A 17117-nucleotide genomic window follows, 5' to 3' on the forward strand; every position below is an offset into this window, starting at 1 on the left:
TTTCTGGGCTGCAAGTGCGCATTGCTGGCTCACGTCAAGCTTTTCATCCCCCACATCCTTCTTTTGCAGGGCTGCTCTCTATCTACTTGTCCCCCAGCCCATATTCACGTTGGGGATTGCCTCGAGCCAGGTGCAGGACACTGCTTGGCCTTGTTGAATTGCCTGAGATTCATATGGGTAACTGCATTTTGTAAAGGTTTGTGGGGTGGTTTTTGTGTTTGTTTTGTTTTTGTGTGTTTGTGTAGTTGGATACCCTTGGAGACAAGTGGCTGAAACTCACCCATGAAGTTCTGCAGCTGAGATACTACTTCTGACAGTCTTTTTCCATTTTTTTCTCCCTGTAAGTTGTTATAAGGTCTTCCATTCAAACAATACTTGCAGTTAATTTGGAAAATGCTTATTTTTTACTGCAAATGATGTAAGACTGATTTGGTTGTTACAAATGTAATATAACTAAGTTATTACAGTTGAGATGCAGCACTAATTTGGTATGCCAAATAGATAAAACATTACTTACATAAAATGTTGAAATTCATGATGCCTAGTAAATGGAAACTGCTCATTGGTATCATGATATATTTAAAAAAGGTCTTTGGTTATTTCATATGTAAAGAAGGTTACCCGAAACCTGATTGACTTATTTTTTCTTTGTGCACAAATAGTCCTAACACATTTTTAGACTGAGGCAGAAAGTAATCTCCAGGTAACAATATTCTATGCTATTTTAAGTATGTATGCCCCACTGATGATTTTTAAAGCACAAAATAATGATGACATACCATGCAGAGGTCTTGCTTGCCTGAGGCTAGTGGTCCGAATGCAGTCGGTGCAGACTTCTTTTTAACACTTTCATCAGCAAACAGGAGCTGGGTTTCATTGCTTCCTTTTTTTTTGTGACAGTTGTCTTTTTTCTTTGCTTTTAATTATACTGCATTCAATTAACAGCTGAAATCTTTTAAACAGTAAGAAACGAAGGATAAGGACTTCTAGGAAAGAAGTTTGAAGGTCAATTTTGGCAAAAATAAGGTTCATCTGATTGCTGGATAATGACAAGAAGACAACCAGGCAGTTTGGATGAAATGCACCAAGCCAGAGGCAAGGTAGCTTTTTAGGTAAAGGACAAGGGCCCTGACAGACTTCTAGCAAGTGAGGAAGAGGAGAGTGACCAGTAAATTATTAGAGAAACACCTAATGAGAGAGGGAGAAGGCTAAGAAATCAGATTTCAAGAAGGAAAAGTAATAGGGGCACATTACGGAAGTGAGATTAAAGAGGAGGCAGGTGGTGTTTGTGTGCTGAGGGCTGATCACGGGGAGGTTGTCAGACATGTATGAAACAATTCTAGTTTGCATCCAGAGCATTCCAGTGGTTTCAAGATGTTTTCGGCTTCTAAAAGCAAACTACTGTGTATACCCTTTTAATCACTGAACGGAAAACAATGGAAAGATATATTTCAGCAGACTAACAGCTCCCCTTACAGACACCAGTTCATGAACTTTATTTGTCTTCCATGTTTATATTGTTCATATACAGTCTGACAGCCTTTTTTCTGCCTGGCTGTATACTTGCCAAGTAGAATAGGAAATATTTAGCATTTTTCATAACAATCTTCGGTATGATAAGCAGAGGATTGTAAAGTGACTTTACTTAATTGAAGAAGTATGTGAGTAATATGCTAGAAGAACTATAGGGAAGGAGAGCTTTTACTAATTAAATCTTTGACATAATGCAGAAGTGATGGTGACGTTTGAGTGTGCAAATGACAAAGCATTAGTTTGTTCAAATGTGTTTGGACACTGAAGAATAAGAAGTGCTTTCCTATTCTGGTGGGTCTTACAAATATTAGGTATAGGGGCTTTCAATTATGTAGTGAAGTAACTTCAATTTTAGTTTCATAATTTGCTGAAGGATTTAGTAGTGTCCGAAATCTTGTATCGGCTATTGTAGCAGCTTTGTAATTTGAATCTATGCAATAGTCATGGGTAAAGGTATTACAGCTCTGTGAAGCTTTTCCTTTGTTCGTGTACATTGGGCTCTGAAAAGTTTATTCCTATTGCCTTAGTCATTGCATTCTTGCTTCTCAATCGCTTGGTTTGAAAGACCTCTACAGAAAAAAATAAAATCTGTAGCAAAATGGAAGAGGGCAAAAAAAAAAAAAACACCCTAAGAAATGGGAATCTCTTTTTCCTGGAGGACAAATAAAAGCTGTAATGAAATTGACTATTGTGGAAAATGAGATTTGGTTATATTGGAGTACTTCTGTCAGAAATTGTAAACAGTCACCGAGTTCAGAAGTAAACCAAATCTTTTTTTCCCTTTTCCCAATTTAGTGTCATGAACATTTGTTCTCTATAGGACTAGTACCTATTATATACTTATTTTTGCTATATTATTGCTATTTGAATTTTTATTGCATGTTTTGGGAAGAAAGTTTTTTGAGGTAGAGGGGGGAAAAAAATCAAAATCAAAACCTTAATACCTGCAAGAAAACAAGTAACATTTTGTGAGCTTGTTTAAATACTTGAATTTTAAACTGTTCAGAGAAAACTACTTGCAGATAAACAGGTTTTATTAGTGTAACTGAAAACTATCTTTCTGGATTTACTAAACAGTTTAGTTTTTAAAGCATGCAAGAAATCTTTTTGTTTTGGTTGGCTGCTAAGTGATGCAGTTAGGAGAACTTTAACAAGTGGCTTAAGGCAATCGTGTTGAATGGAAGAAGTGCTTGAAAGGAATCAAAATTGGCTGGAGAGATCTTGGACTGTGGTTTCACAAGCAGCTGGGTTGGTGTGAGGGCTCTTGCTGCTGGAAGGAGCTAGCACACTCTTCTCTTGCCTGTGCTGGCCTACCTCCCCCATGCGTTGGCTTTGCTTGTCTGGCCTTTCTGTAAACTCGTTTAATTTGTTAATTCAGGGAAAAAGAAAACAGTAAGGTTTTTTTGTCATTTTGGGTTTGTTTTCTGTTGGGCTGATCTGGTTCAGTGATGGAAGCAGCATAATGTGCACTCGCTTGCGGTGTGTGATGCTTAGGTTCCTAAGTGAGGCTTTGCTGTTGTAGAAAAGTTAAGCTTCCCTTTCTGTGTCTTGAATCTTCATGGACACTCTTGTCACTGGTGTCGGAAGTAGGTGGTGAGCTTCTAAACTTGGTGGCACCTTAGGTTCCCCTGGTTCTATACCCGCTTCTCCTTTAGTTGAAATGAAAAGAAGCTATAACAATTCTTTTCTCTCCTAGATTCCAAAATCTGGATGAATGGCCTTGAATAATGTAGGTGTCCTTTGCTGCTGCTGCAGATTGGTTTCATTAACTAGGTTAGTTCTACAGACTGGCAACGAAGAGTGGTATCAAGCCAAGAATGCAGGCACGTGTCTAGGTTTTCTGTTCACCCCTTCGCTTCAGGATGCAGTTAACATGGGAGCACAGCTGTTGGCATTCCTTGTGCACATCTGGCAGGAGCAATCCTTCTCTATTTCATGATAATTTCATTTTAATACAGAGCTCAGTGTAGGAAAGGATGTTTGCCTTTCGCAGGCTTCTGAGGTGAATAGGTGTTAAATATACCTTGAATACTTTAACAACTGGTTTTGCCTGGGCCACAGAAAGAGATCTGTTTCCCAGTTAAGGATAGCCAACCTCAGGCCCAGTCACCTACCTATGTTTTCTGAAATTTATTTTGCAGTAACTTACTGCATTTCAGTGCTATTTTTTAAATACCTTGTTTGAAGAAATCTCAGATAAGCTGAGCTGAGAATGGCTACCCTCCCAGACGGGGTAAGTGGGATGCTTAAAATCTTCCAGCTGTTTGTCAGCTACTTAACTCTGCTCTGAAACTGCTGTACCATCTGTCTAGCTAAAAAAAAGGTGCAATGAGCAAAGAGAAAAGCATGTTTCCAATTCAGATGAGTCTACTGCATCCTGTGAGATAATCAAGTCACAGATGATTATGGGAACAGTGAATTTTAAGTTTTATAGCAATAGCTTCATAAAAGACATAAAAGGCTGAAGTTTGGATGAATTCAGCTTCTGGGTATCTCAAAGGAGCCATGTCATAATCCTAAGTTTAAAGTAATATTTTTGTCCACTATGTGGATTTATTGTTCCTCAACTTTGCTTGTAGGTAATAGATTTTGTTTCTTGTGTAAAATGTCGTTTTATTAAAGTTAACAATACTAGCTACCCTTTATTTCATATTAGATAGTACAAATGCCTTGAATTTGGTGAACAAAGATTTATGAAACCTGTGAAGAGATATGAAATGTGTGACAGGAAGGTGGAGTAAATTTTGTATATTTGAAATAATAAATTATCTCATGTTCATCGAATTGCACTATAGAAGCCATCTTTTAACCTGCTTGGAGTTTAAAAGGCCTCCGACAAGAAAAGTGTGAAAGAAATATCTTATCCGCTATTGCCATCTGCAGGGCATCATTGGAACAGACAGGGAACAAAGGGGAACAGAAATTTGGACGGCAGTTTGCAGTGTCTGATAAGAAAACAGTGTTACCTCCAACAAAAACCTGAAGAAACGAGGTTTCTGTCACGCTGATCTTCATAACATATATATTCATTTTCAGCTTCTGGGCAGCACTGGATTTGTTAGGTAGGGAATATAATGCCTCATGAGGTTTCTGCATACATCTTTCTTCAGACTTCTTGAAAGAAATACCAATTACTTAAAATCATACTGCTACCATGAGCTGTATTTGGGATGACTGGCCCTTTGGCTCTGCTTCCTTTTTGAAAGCTGTCTTCTCTGACAGGAGTCGTGAATCCTAAATACTTTCTTAGTATTCCTTCTATCATCGTTCCTGTGAAGGCACATCTTGGAAATAACGATGGAAATCTGCAGCTGCCCTGCTAGGTCTGTTTATTGTCCTGCAAGAAGAGGATTACCATCTCCACAGACCGGTAGGCAAACAGGGCGTAGGTGCAAGTTGCTGGCAGTAGGCAAAGGATGTATATGCGAAAGGATAACGAACAATAACTACGAAGAATCAATGTCGTGGTTTTGGAGGTGTGTAAGCCAAAACCAAATGTGGGTAAGGTAGAGGTGGTAATGGTGACAGTATCTGGAAAATGGTTAAGCCCTATAAAGTTGCCATTGGTTAAAAGTCCATAGCTGCTTTCTGGCGTGTGGCTGCAGCAACAAGTCTGAGAGCGTTCCCATCTGTGCTGGAAGAGCTCAGCATTCACAAGGGGTGTTTTTCTTGAGTGCCCAACACAGGCCTCTTCAGCCTGTGTTGGGCAGTTTTCTGCCAGGTGTCAGTTGTGTACAGCAAATTAACGATGTAGGTCATTGCAGCATCTTGACTTGGGATCCACATTTCAGCCTGTTTGTTTACATGTTTAGCAGGAGTTAATTTTTGCTATGTCAATGTCTGTATCCGAGGGTGTTGCTGTGGACAGCTTTTATGATGTGCCTCAGAAAACAAATGTTTCAAAAAGCACAATCTGTGGTGTCCTACACTGTGTTATTGAAGTAAGTCTGATGGATGTCTTTTTGAGGAGCTATGCAGAAGGGAGGTGAATGATGCATGCTCACAGTGTTTCAGGTTTACAGACACCCCTACTTCAGCTAAAACTGTGAATATCTAAAATTCCCTAGTCATTTTATTTGAAGGAGTCCTTGGATCAATGCAGGAAAGTGGATGCGTGAAGAAAAGATTTCTGAGTGAGATCAGAGATCCATTGAGGACTTTGCTGCTGCAGAAGTGGAGATTAGATATATAATGATGGTAAGTCAGGGTTGATCCTGTACTTTCATCTTGTTAAATCCTGAATCAAAAGATTCTTTTAATCCCAGAAGAGCGGATTTTTCCCAGATGCATACACTACCACAGAAGGGGCATCAACACTTGCATCAGAAGTTGGATTAGTGAAGCAGCTACAGTACCGAAGAGTATCTTTACTCATGCGGCTGTTCTGATGATCTTCTGAAAGCAAAAAGGAAACTCTAATTTCTCCATGTTATAGGACCAGGAATAGGAAGAGGCAAAGCCCTTACTTTGTACCAACCTGATTCCTAGGTAAGCTTTTTCTTTTTTTTTAAAAAAAACCACCACTGCCACCACCAAAAAAATGTAATAAAACTATTTGTGCGTGTGATTGAAAGACTATGCCTCTCTGGCAGGTTAACCTAGCATTATATTCCAGAACATAAGAAGTCTGCAATTTCTGAATCAGTTTTTCACTCAGACCTGACAAAAAACCAAAGTTTCGAAGCAAATTATTGCTCCTACAAGCCCCCAGAGGGAAAAACAAAAAAAAGAATAGAAAAGCTTGGTTCCAATTTTAAGTACGCAGTGTTTGTCAAGGTGCACATTAAACAAGTAGGCTCCAGGCCTCGAGTTCTGGGAATTCTGTCTCTTTACTCTGTCCTTTTGTGGATTAAAAAATAAAATATGAAAGTGAACCTCAGATGTAGATCAGACATCAAAAAGCAAGAGTGTATGGAAATGGTGCTGGTGGTAAATGAACAAATTATGGGAAAGTTGCCATTGGGCACTTACTCAGTCTGCAGATATGAAAGGCAAGTATCTGCTCGTAAGAGAGCATCTGGAATGAGATGCTTCAATACAGAAGCATCAAGTTGATTTCTTTTGACTGTAGTATTTTAATCTGTAGGGTACTGTTTTCCATTGTTATTCGATTGCATCTTGGGTTAGAATATTATAGGTGTCTAGAAAGCCTTCAGGGATAAAGAAAAGTCTCAAATAATGTGCAGTATGTGACATGAGCCCTTCATTAAAAAAAAAGTCTGTTAGTATCTTTTTAAAGTCTTAAATAAATCAGTACTTATTTGCTGTTGCGTATAGTAGGAATCATAAACAGTTTGAGATCAGCGGAGCTGTTTGGGCAAAACAGAGGATGTTTCATTATTAAAGAGTGGATGTTAAAAGAAGCGTTGTGTGCTCTTGTTTAACTGAACTTCCATGGATATAGGCTTTCTCTCAGTAATTGATTTCCAAGAAGCTGTGGCTAAGAGTAATTCCACTAGGCAAGTTCTTGTAGTGAAAATGCATGTATTTCTGGCTCAAGTTCTCCTCTAATTTAGGATTTGAATGATTTTTCTTCAAAAAGAATTTGCCTATGAATGCATGTGCAGAAAAGCGAAGGTTACCATTAGCTTGAAAGAGTAAAAGCAGATGCCAAAGTTGATCCTCGATTAGAAGAGATTTCCTCTTGGTTTTAAGTGACATGATTAGCGTGCAAGAGGGTAACAATGGGGTCCTGTTAACAATGGGAATTGCGTATGGGGTCCCGTTAATAATGGGAGCTGCATAGTTAAATCCTCACGCATCATGCCAAATGCCCATCACATCATGTCAGTTATTAGGGTAGGAATCTACTGGGCAAACCAAAGAGCAAAACTGAAAACACTTCTCAGGATAGTATTTTTTCCAGCTGTTAGGATCCTTTATATTAGCAGGGCACCAAATTTATGTTGAACCATTTGTGTGAATGTTTTTCTGTGTCCATTTATAGGAGAGAACTTCAGAGGGTCACTGTCCAGGTAATTTGGACCAATAATTAGTTTCGTCATTTGACTGTACGTTTGTAGTAATTCATTTTTCTGCACTGTGCTTGGATTTCAATGAATAAGGAAACAATTATAAAGCCATGCAGTAGGGTGCTTATGTCCTTGCAGCTTGAGTAGTCAACATTTTGATATTCCTATTCAAGAGGAGAAGAGCACAGAGGGAGAAGGATAATTCTCTTTATACCTTGTAAGATAACATAAACAATTGTTTTTCCTTTCATGGTAATGAAGGAGCCTGCCTGGACCATGAAAACTCTGGGTTCAGAGTTTTGGCTTCATCTCCTAGCTTCTTGGAGGCTTTTCTTTCCTCTTTGTCTTTTCTTCTTAAAGGAAGAACTAGCTAGCTGAGGCTTTTGTTTTTGTGATTTTAACTTGATTGATGGCTACAGGAATCCTGCTGTTAGTGAAAGTCCTGGAAGTTATGCTTTTCCCTAGCATAGGGCTACTCTCCTGCCTCTTGAGTTCATGCTCAGCTAAGAAGAGAAGCCCCAGCAGACCCAAGTGGAAGATTGCTGGGTCACCACAAGTCAAGAAGAGCCCTGGAGCCAGAGGGAACAGGGAGTTTTCATTGTGTGGCTTTCCAATTAAAATGTAAATTAAGGCACTCCCACTTCCTGTACCTTAGAGCTGTGACCCGGTGGTGGGATGATTTGCCGCAGCGTTGGGAAAAGAGAACTTCCATCGGAGGTGAAGTGCCTTTTGGAGAGGAGGAATTGACTCCATTGGGAGACCTTTTACTCTCTCCTCAACGCTTTGATTTTTGTTTTTATTGAATTCATCCACCAATCAACAATTACATATTGTTCAAAAGGTTCATGAACAGCCTTCCAAAAGGCAAAAGGAAAAAGTGAAGAGCTATGACCAAGAATGGAGGAGATTTTCCAGATTGTGGACTACTGTGCTTATCTTGGGAATTCTGAAGACATGTATGGATCCGTAGAGGTTAAAAAGTTTAAAAACGTTTATAAAATGAGCGTTTGGATCTTGTAAAGTTGAAGGATGCTTTTTGGGAAAAAAAAGTCTGTTCTCTGTGAGTAACTGGAACTTTCCGTGCTTTTATGAAATTCATTTTGGTGTTCATTTGAATGTGAGTTGGAAGAATATCGTGCTTTAAATGATAATCTACGCTAACAAAAGTGGTGTCGTGTTTGTATCCCACTTATTAAAAAGCTCAAAGTCTTATACGAGAGGAGGTGAATAGATATTAAACACAGATTTATGGTGGCCTTTACAGTAAAAATTCTATCAATTCCTTTAATGGTTTTATGGACAGTAGTGATTTATTTCCCAAAACAATGTGCTAAATTTTCAGGATCTGTCTTTTGTGTTGCATGCTGTAACAGTACAGCTTTATCTCGACCCATGATCTTTAAAAGATACTTGCTTACAATGGGTATGCAGTCAGATTACTGCTTGTAAAATAAACTGTGAACGCTGAATGATGCGCATTCACCTAGCCCAGAGCAAATCCAAAATAATGCAATGTAGCTTGACCTTTTCTCGTGGCGGGTTAACCTGAGTCTAATTATCTGGGATTTGCCTCAGGCTAGGAGTGGACAGGAATCACAGCTTGGCTGATGTAGTAACTTTTGACTCTTCATAGCTTGCTTTTGTGTTTACATCCTGGGCCACGAGGGAGAGGGTAAGGAATTGGGGGTAGGACAAAGAGGGACAAACCGAAAGTGCTTGTAGCAGCAGTTTTAGGAGCCTGCTGGAAGCCAGCTGAAGTTCAGGTCCCTGCTTGGGGAGTGTGTAGTGATAGATGTTTCAGTTCCTTACACTCCAAATAGTGTTAGGACCAATCCTCAAATTAAAAAGGGATCAGTGGTGCTGTTACTATTAGAATTTTTTTCCCTTTTTGACATATGTAAAATGAAGCTGAATTTTATATCTGCAGTGTTGAAACTGATAAAAATGTCTAAAGAAAAGTTCTTGATTTGTTGGGGTCTCGCAGTAATAGGGGAGCTGCATCGTAAGTACTGTGTTTATATAATCAAACTTGTCATTTCTACTAACAGTTATGAAGATAATTTAATATCATAATTGTATTGTCATCTGTGACTCCAAATGTGGCCTCTGAATTAGAATCCTAGAACCACAGAATGGCTTGGGTTGGAAGGGACCTTAAAGATCATCTAGTTCCAACCCCATGCCATGGGCAGGAAATTAGGGAAAGTCAGTCATCTCTTGTGTGCCAGTAAATGCATTGTCTTTCTGCCTTGCTGTGAAAGTACCCTGCTATTAACGGGGTAAGCTATTGGCCACGTTTGTGCTGAGCTGTTGCATTGCCAGCACAGCTATCGGAACTTCCCCTTTCAAAATGCCAGTAGGAGAATTTATTTTATTTTATTCTGTTGAATGGCAAGTGCTTTCATTGCTGCGTGCTCTACAGAAAGATCTTGGTCATTGCAGCTTGAGATAACAGTAAAAAAAATCTATAGCTTTTACTATCAAGTCACTTCTGAAGTTTGTACAAATTTTTGAAGTTCAGGTTAGTGCCAGTATAACAAAAAAAAAATGGAAAAGCAAACAAAAACACAGGAATTTCACTATCTCATTGCAATTAATGTGTAAGTTCATGAAACTGAGAAGTGTACAGCTACATTCTAAATTTGTGAAGTGCCATAGAGCTCAGCATGAAATTGTATTTCACAAGATGCCAAAAAAAAAAAATCACTGCGTTAAGCTTTAAAAACCCACACTTACAAATAAGCAGAGTTTGTGATGGTATGTGCCAGGTATTCTCAGTGTGTTTATGCCTTTATTTTGAGTGTAGTTCAGAATCTCAAACACTTCAGTCTAGTTTTTTGTAGCTAGGAATAAATATACCAAACAGGCAGCTTCCAAATGGGGATGGATTTATGCCATAGCTTTTACTGTAGCCATAGCAAAATGGAAGGCGAGGTAGGGAAGTCTTGACTGAGTTGGAATTCAGAACTACATTAGCAGGCTTCTCATGAACTATTTGAAAATCTTGTGTTTTTCTGGCCATAAGAGACTTTTCATGACATGATATGGACAATTTAATGCTACACTTGCCATCCATGCAGCAGCTACGCCGTCCCCTGGTGAATTGTTGCGAAAATTCAGAAAAACATTCTAGCTTTATTTTGAAGAAACAGCGGTCTTTTTTTCTGGTTCAGATCATGGCTTTCATCCATGTTATCCTGTTTCTTGACTTTGCTTTGAAAAAATAGTTTTGGTCTGGAAAATGACCAGTTTTACCCTGTAGAAAAATATTTCTGTAAAACTAGTAAAAAGGATGAAGTCTGACTTATGGTATGCTTGCAGTTTTGTTGAATTTTTTTCCTTTTAACTCAAAAACCAGTTTCAGTTTTCATCTGAAGCAGTTTACTTGAAACTGTTTCAAAGTTTCTTCAGACTTGTATAGGGTCAATATTTGAAGGAAAAAAACTAATATTTGAGCTGAATTCTTCTGGTTTTGATATTGGGACAAATGTATCTTGTACTTTGCAACTGGTGTAACAATGAACTGTATGTTTACAAATATACGATATTTTGCTGTTGATCCAGGGAAAAGAAGTATCAGCCTGTCGGTCTCTTAAATTAAAAAGTAACTTATTCACAACCCCCAGCCCAAACACTTCAGTGAAAAACTTGTATTTTTAGATTGAATAGCAGAGTAAATTTTGTTCTTAGGCCAAAAAGCTAATAGACTATGTGCATGTTTTGATGATGGTGGATTTTTGTTTTTTTTTTTGATAGGAACCTACGTTAGCTGGCACAGCTATAGTGCAAGAAACTCTTCTGGAACAGCTCCCCGTGTAGAGTCTTAGAGAGTAGGAGAGACTTGACTGCAGAACAATGTTGGCCTTTTCTGAACAGTGTAATTACTTAAAATTGCTTTATGAAATAATGTTTTCCCATAGTTACACTGACGTGAGCAATTTAAAGACCCGTAACAGTGGTCCCCAAGCAGTATCTTGTGAACATCTTGCATATGTGACTTTGCGTGGCTCCAGGAAAGAAAAAGTCAAAACTGGTGCTGCCACTGCTGTGTTGACATGGAGAGCAAGTCACTGTGATAGCACTGTGTAGGCCAGCTTGCTGAATGTTTTCCCTGGGTTAGCAAATGGTTTGTATCGCTGTTCCCTAGCTATTGCTGATAAACTTCATTCTTAAATGTGCTTTGTTTTCTTGTAAGGGAGAAAACAGTTGTCATCTTTTCAGTCGATGCCTGATGATGCTCTGATGGCGAACAGATCTCTACCCTTAACTGACTTTATCCTCACTGCATATGTTCACATATAGGAAGATGAATGGTGGAGTCTGTGAAATGTGTTCAGGCTCCTTCTTGAGGAAGGAAGCAAAGCAAGCTATTGAACATCCGTGGCACCCTCTGGTAATGGATGTTTTGGTCTCCCCCTGAAAGAAATCCATTTACCTGACTTGAACAGTGCAATAGATCACCTCATCCCACATGTCACTACTGGAGCTTAAGGACATGTTTAACTGCAGCCCAGTCTCTAAAATTTTAATTATTTTGCACAAAAATGGGACTGCTGATCGCTGACCTGCGGTAACATGCAACATTAGCCAGCCTTGTTGGATACTTCAAAACGCTCAAGTTTAGATGAGGACACATGTCTAGAGGCATTCAGAATGATTAAATGGCTATGAAATCATGCAAGAGCTCAGTGCTGATAGTGCTTATATCTCCCTATAACTTTGTAAGTGATTATTCAGCTTGTCTGCGGGGGTATGATAGGATCGAGTGACCCAGCACTCTCATGGCTCTGATCCTCCTCTTTCAGCACAACATAGCATAATGAAATAATCACTGTTACTCCCCTGCGTTGGGCACTCCAGCGACAGTGGAGTGATGATGTGGGTCTTGGGGAGAAGTGTGAAAATAGAAACCGAGGATTGTTAGCCGAAGTGCTCTTGCTGGGGCTATTCTGGACTTTAATTCCAGAAGAGACTTAGGCAAATTTTTGGAATTTTGTTGGTCCTAGACAGTGCTGAAAACCTTCTTTGGAAGATCCTTCCACTGAAAAAACATTAATAAACAGTCTTTGACTAACCTTAACAGCCAGTGAGGAGATCTTACCTCTAAATCAGCTGACTGAAGTTATAGTAACTGAAGAAGGAATATAAAGTTTTTCACTAGCTGGGTTTTACCCTTAAGTTGTAAGAGATGCCAGAGACTGAATGTTCCAATATGAAATTTTGTAGGTTTTGTGTGACAGAGCATGTAGTAATGGACCTCAGTCATTTATATCCAGCATTATTAAAAGAGAAGAATGTAATTTTACAAGTTAATGAACACTTTTCCTTCACTTTTTGCCACATACAATGCTTTTCCCTTCCATATATGCTTGATAGAATTGCATGGACCACAAAACTTCACTGGATTAATGCGGGTTGGTGCAACTGGAACCTTCTCCTAGATAAGAAATGGTTTCTTCAGTGCTGCTTCAGCAGCCAACCTCGTCCATTCTCAGCTTGTGCCAGGCTTCTCCTGGAGAAGGAGTTGGTGGTTGTGAGTCCACCTGCAGGTAACCTCAGCCACAAGAAGAGCAGTTCCCATGGCTGCTGTGACCTGTGGCACAGCGGCCAGCCTAGCTCTGACCCCTTCTTTTCCTCCTTCTTCGGCATTAAGAGCAAGGGCAGGAGCTTTGGCGTGCGTGGCAGTTACTGCTGTAGTGAGGAGGGGCAGCATGGTGTAGGGGGGGGAAAAGGGAGGTAAGGAGCCAGCACTGCTGTAGGATGCGCTGTAGAAAGGTCAGCAAGGAGTAGCCCAGAGCTCAAGTCCAACCACAGAAACTGCCAAGACTGGACCTCGACGAGCTGTGTTTTCCAAGGGCCTCCAGAAAGTCCTTCTAGCCTAGGTTAAGAAGTTAACTTTAAAGTTCATGTTTAAAGCTTACAGCCTGTTGTATGCTTTCATGGGCATGGAGGATAGCGGTGATGGAAAACAATTCTAACTTTTAGAATAATGTGTGGGGAAAAGCCCCACCTCAATTAAACACTGATTTGCATTTCTGAGAGCACTATCTTTTTGGTGTTGGTGGCAATACTATTCTGGATTACACAGCAGCCATACACATTTCATAACCTCTTTGGAGTCATGCTGCATTGTGTATGTGCTGTTGCATTGGATATGTTTTTTTTTAAAAAAAAAATTCTTTTATTAGATATAGATTGTATTTGGGGAGATCTCATTTAAGTTGCTGTGTGTTTTGCTGCTGTCACTTACAAGGACAAATGTCCTGGTGGTGTCTACTTAAATCATTTGTCTCCATTCCCCTCTGTCTTTTCACTCAATAAAATTGCTTAAAAAAGAGTAAGCAGATGTGCATCTGAACGTTCAAAATTCGGGAGATGCTAATGTGATATTTGTAGTCTTGTATGTATGCTTTGAGAAGTCATGGTATGCTATTAGGTAAAAGAATAAAAAGCAAAAGGCATTTGTTCCTTTCCTTCTAGCTGCAACCTAATAGTGGGATGACAGCTTATCAGAAGCACCATGTCCACAGTATTCGAGATGAGAGCTCATTTTTTATAAATGGTACTTTATCATTTAGTTGAATCAGTCCTGCGAAAAAGTACAGGATGCAGATATTCCTTCTGCAAAAATGGAAGAAAATACAAGGTTAGCAAGGGAATATTTGTTTCTGTTTGCTCATCTCATCAGTTACATTGAAAGCTTTCCTAAAAAGAGAAGATAATTCTGAGAGACTGACAGAAGAACTTCAGTTGTACAAACCACTTTTTTTGCTTGAAATTGACAGAAGATCATGGTTAAAAAGAAGAATTGTCTCAAGACAAGTTCTTGCATTAGTACATTGTATGTTTACTACAGTGGTTTTAATAACACAATATAGTGCAGGGGTCAAACTGTTCTGTATATGTTTGTAGCTGGTATTATGTTTGAATATAATGAACGTAATCATGTAGGCATAAAAGTACTCTAATTCCGATATGATGAAAAATGAAAGGCTTTGTGCTGGTTCATAGATTGTTGGCTTGAAGTAATTTAAGTCATCAGAATCTGACATTTTAATAACTTTGGATATACCTGGAATTACAAGTTATGTATCTTAGTTGTCATTTATACCAGCTAACTTGAATTTATCTGCTTGATGCACTGTCTAAAATGCTCTTCTCCTTCATAGCTAAATTGAAGTGTGATAAATTCCTAAGTCCTAGTTTTTGTGGTTTTTAAAGATGTTTGGTAAATTTGAAGTGGCATTGTTGCCTAACAAAAAATAATTCAATGTTCTGTGGTTAGGTGTTATCTTATGTAAATACTGCTATACTATTCTGGTATTATATTATTTTATAGAAAGTATGCAGTTTTGTATTTCACTACTCCTGTAAGCATAATAGGTCGGATGAGACGAGAACACCAGTACTACAAAATCATTGTCACACATCTTATTAAGAAATGGTAAATTTAAGTTAAAAACACTAGGAAAAACACTAGGATATTGGGATTATCTTCATATGTAGTATTTGAAAGAAGGAGGGTTTATCCTAATACATGACTGTGCACTGGACCCCTCATCAAGGACAGTATATTCTACTAAACTTTAATAGTAAAGTCAGTAGATGAAACAAGCCAAGAATTAAAATGTCTGTCCTCCCTTTTATAGCCTGGAAGAAGCATTTACATTAAATCATGACATTGTCATTCAAGTCTCTAGATGGCATTAACAGTGTTCTCTGATAAACAGTCACCAGTCAGAAGACTGAGTACACTGTTTTTATTCTTTTATCAGAATAGGCTCTGTGGAGTCAATTCTAAAAAGGTCAATAAGGGGAGCTAATTAAACTTTACTTGTTGAGAATTTGCACCAGGACTGACATTTTCTATATACAGTCTATTAACATTTACAAGTTCTTATTTTTAGATTTCTGACTTATCTATAACTTTCAGGTGCACCCTTGACAGTTGAATTATCATTTTCAATCATTAAATCTAGAGGACAAGGATCTGATTACTTGACTACAGACTTTGGTTTGATCTCAAGTTCTGCTTAGTGAACAGAACTAGTAGTTACTGGTGTCTTTAAACGTAGCATGTATCCTTCTAGATCTTGCCATGGGGAAAGAGTAAAATTGCCTGCAGGATTTGCTATTTTTTTGAAGCAGTCATTTCTGTACATGAAGGAATTCTGATGAATGGGTGCTGCTGTGTGTATTTACGTTGGATGAGGATGTGAAATACTTTTGCATATGGGCATCGTGCTTTGTATTTTTGCTCTGTGTAACTTGTTGAACCCATATGGTCTTGCCTATGAGATAACAGGCTGTCAGTAATTTGGAGTTTATTGTCTCGCCAAGATGGGCGAAACCGAGACTCTCTACGAAGATGTTACTTTTGGGAAATATCCTGCTTGTTGGGAACTGTCATTCTGGTACTATTATTCTGTTTTGTAGCATTAGTCAGTAGAATCCTATTTTTGCAAAAAGGACAGTGGTCTTCCAAAATCAGGGAAATCTCAATGTGTACCTGAAAGGTAACGTTTGATCTCTATCTGCTTCATTCTCTTGCTCTTATTCCTGAAAGAATAGGAAACTTGACTCATAACATTTCACAGTTTTGATGTGCTTTTTTTTCTTTTTACCTCTTTCCCTTCTTGTGGCTTGTTACTAAGAGCCTACCCTCGCCTAATTTGTAATGTGGTGAAAGAGGAAGTACGTTGGGGGAGCTTGCTGAGGGTGTGCGGCAGGACAGTGCCTGGTCTGCTGACACAGCAAAGCTCTTACAAGTTTGCCTTTGAAGTGGAACCCATTTGAAGCGAGCATATGTGTGAAGAACTTATTTAGCTAAAATTTGGAAAAGTTAGGGAGGATAGTAAGCATAAAATCTAGAAGGAAGTTTCACAGCATCACAGGATGGCTGAGGTGGGCAGGGACCCCTGGAGGCCACCTGCGCCATCCCCTGCTCAAGCAGGGACACCCAGAGCTGCTTGTCCAGGACCACATCCAGGTGGATTTTGAGGATCTCCAAGAAGGAGACTCCACAGCCTCTGTGGGCAACCTGTGCCTGTGCTCCGTCACCCGCACAGCACAGAAGGGCTGCCTGGGGCTCAGAGGGAGCCTCCTGTGTTACGCTTTGTGCCCACTGCCTCTGGTCCTGGCACTGGGCACCACTGAAAAGAGCCTGGCTCCGTCCTCTTTGTACCTTCCTTCAGATACTTACACACGTTGAGATCCCCCTGAGCCTCCTTTTGTTCCAGGCTGGACAGTCCTGGCTCTTTCTGTGACACTCTTGGACTCTCTGGTATGTCCAGGCCTCTCTTGCACTGAGGGCCCAGAACTGGGCACAGTGCTCCAGGAGCAGCCTCACCAACACGGAGTAGAGCAGAAGGACCACCTCTCTTGGCCTGCTGGTGGTACTTTGCCTAATGCAGTCAAGAATAATGTTAGCAGTTTGCTGATTTTATAGTGTTAGCGGCCTGTACTTAAAGTTTTACTTCAATACTTTTTCAGTTCAGCCACCAAAATATTAAAGCTTACCTGTCACACTGGACAGAGGAGTTGGGCTAAACCTCAGTGAGTATTAATGGCCTTTTTTCATCCCTGGCTATTGTATGTTTATCTGAAAGATTA

At 39.4% G+C, this 17117-nt stretch overlaps 1 protein-coding gene and 1 long non-coding RNA gene across 9 annotated transcripts in view; both read left to right on the forward strand.

Annotated features, from left to right (window-relative positions):
• The window catches only part of BEND3 (BEN domain containing 3), a 150184-nt gene that overhangs the window by 13769 nt on the left and 119298 nt on the right, over nt 1-17117 (forward strand). The gene's annotated exons all lie outside the window — the stretch shown is intronic.
• Nucleotides 1-17117, forward strand: part of LOC136790466 (uncharacterized) — a 29565-nt gene that overhangs the window by 10510 nt on the left and 1938 nt on the right. For both annotated transcript variants that reach the window (XR_010830429.1, XR_010830430.1), the window contains exon 2: nt 70-17060. This is a non-coding gene — a long non-coding RNA (uncharacterized lncRNA). The remainder of the gene's footprint in view (nt 1-69; nt 17061-17117) is intronic.

This window comes from Anser cygnoides, chromosome 3, assembly GCF_040182565.1.
Source record: "Anser cygnoides isolate HZ-2024a breed goose chromosome 3, Taihu_goose_T2T_genome, whole genome shotgun sequence".
NCBI lineage: Eukaryota > Metazoa > Chordata > Aves > Anseriformes > Anatidae > Anser > Anser cygnoides.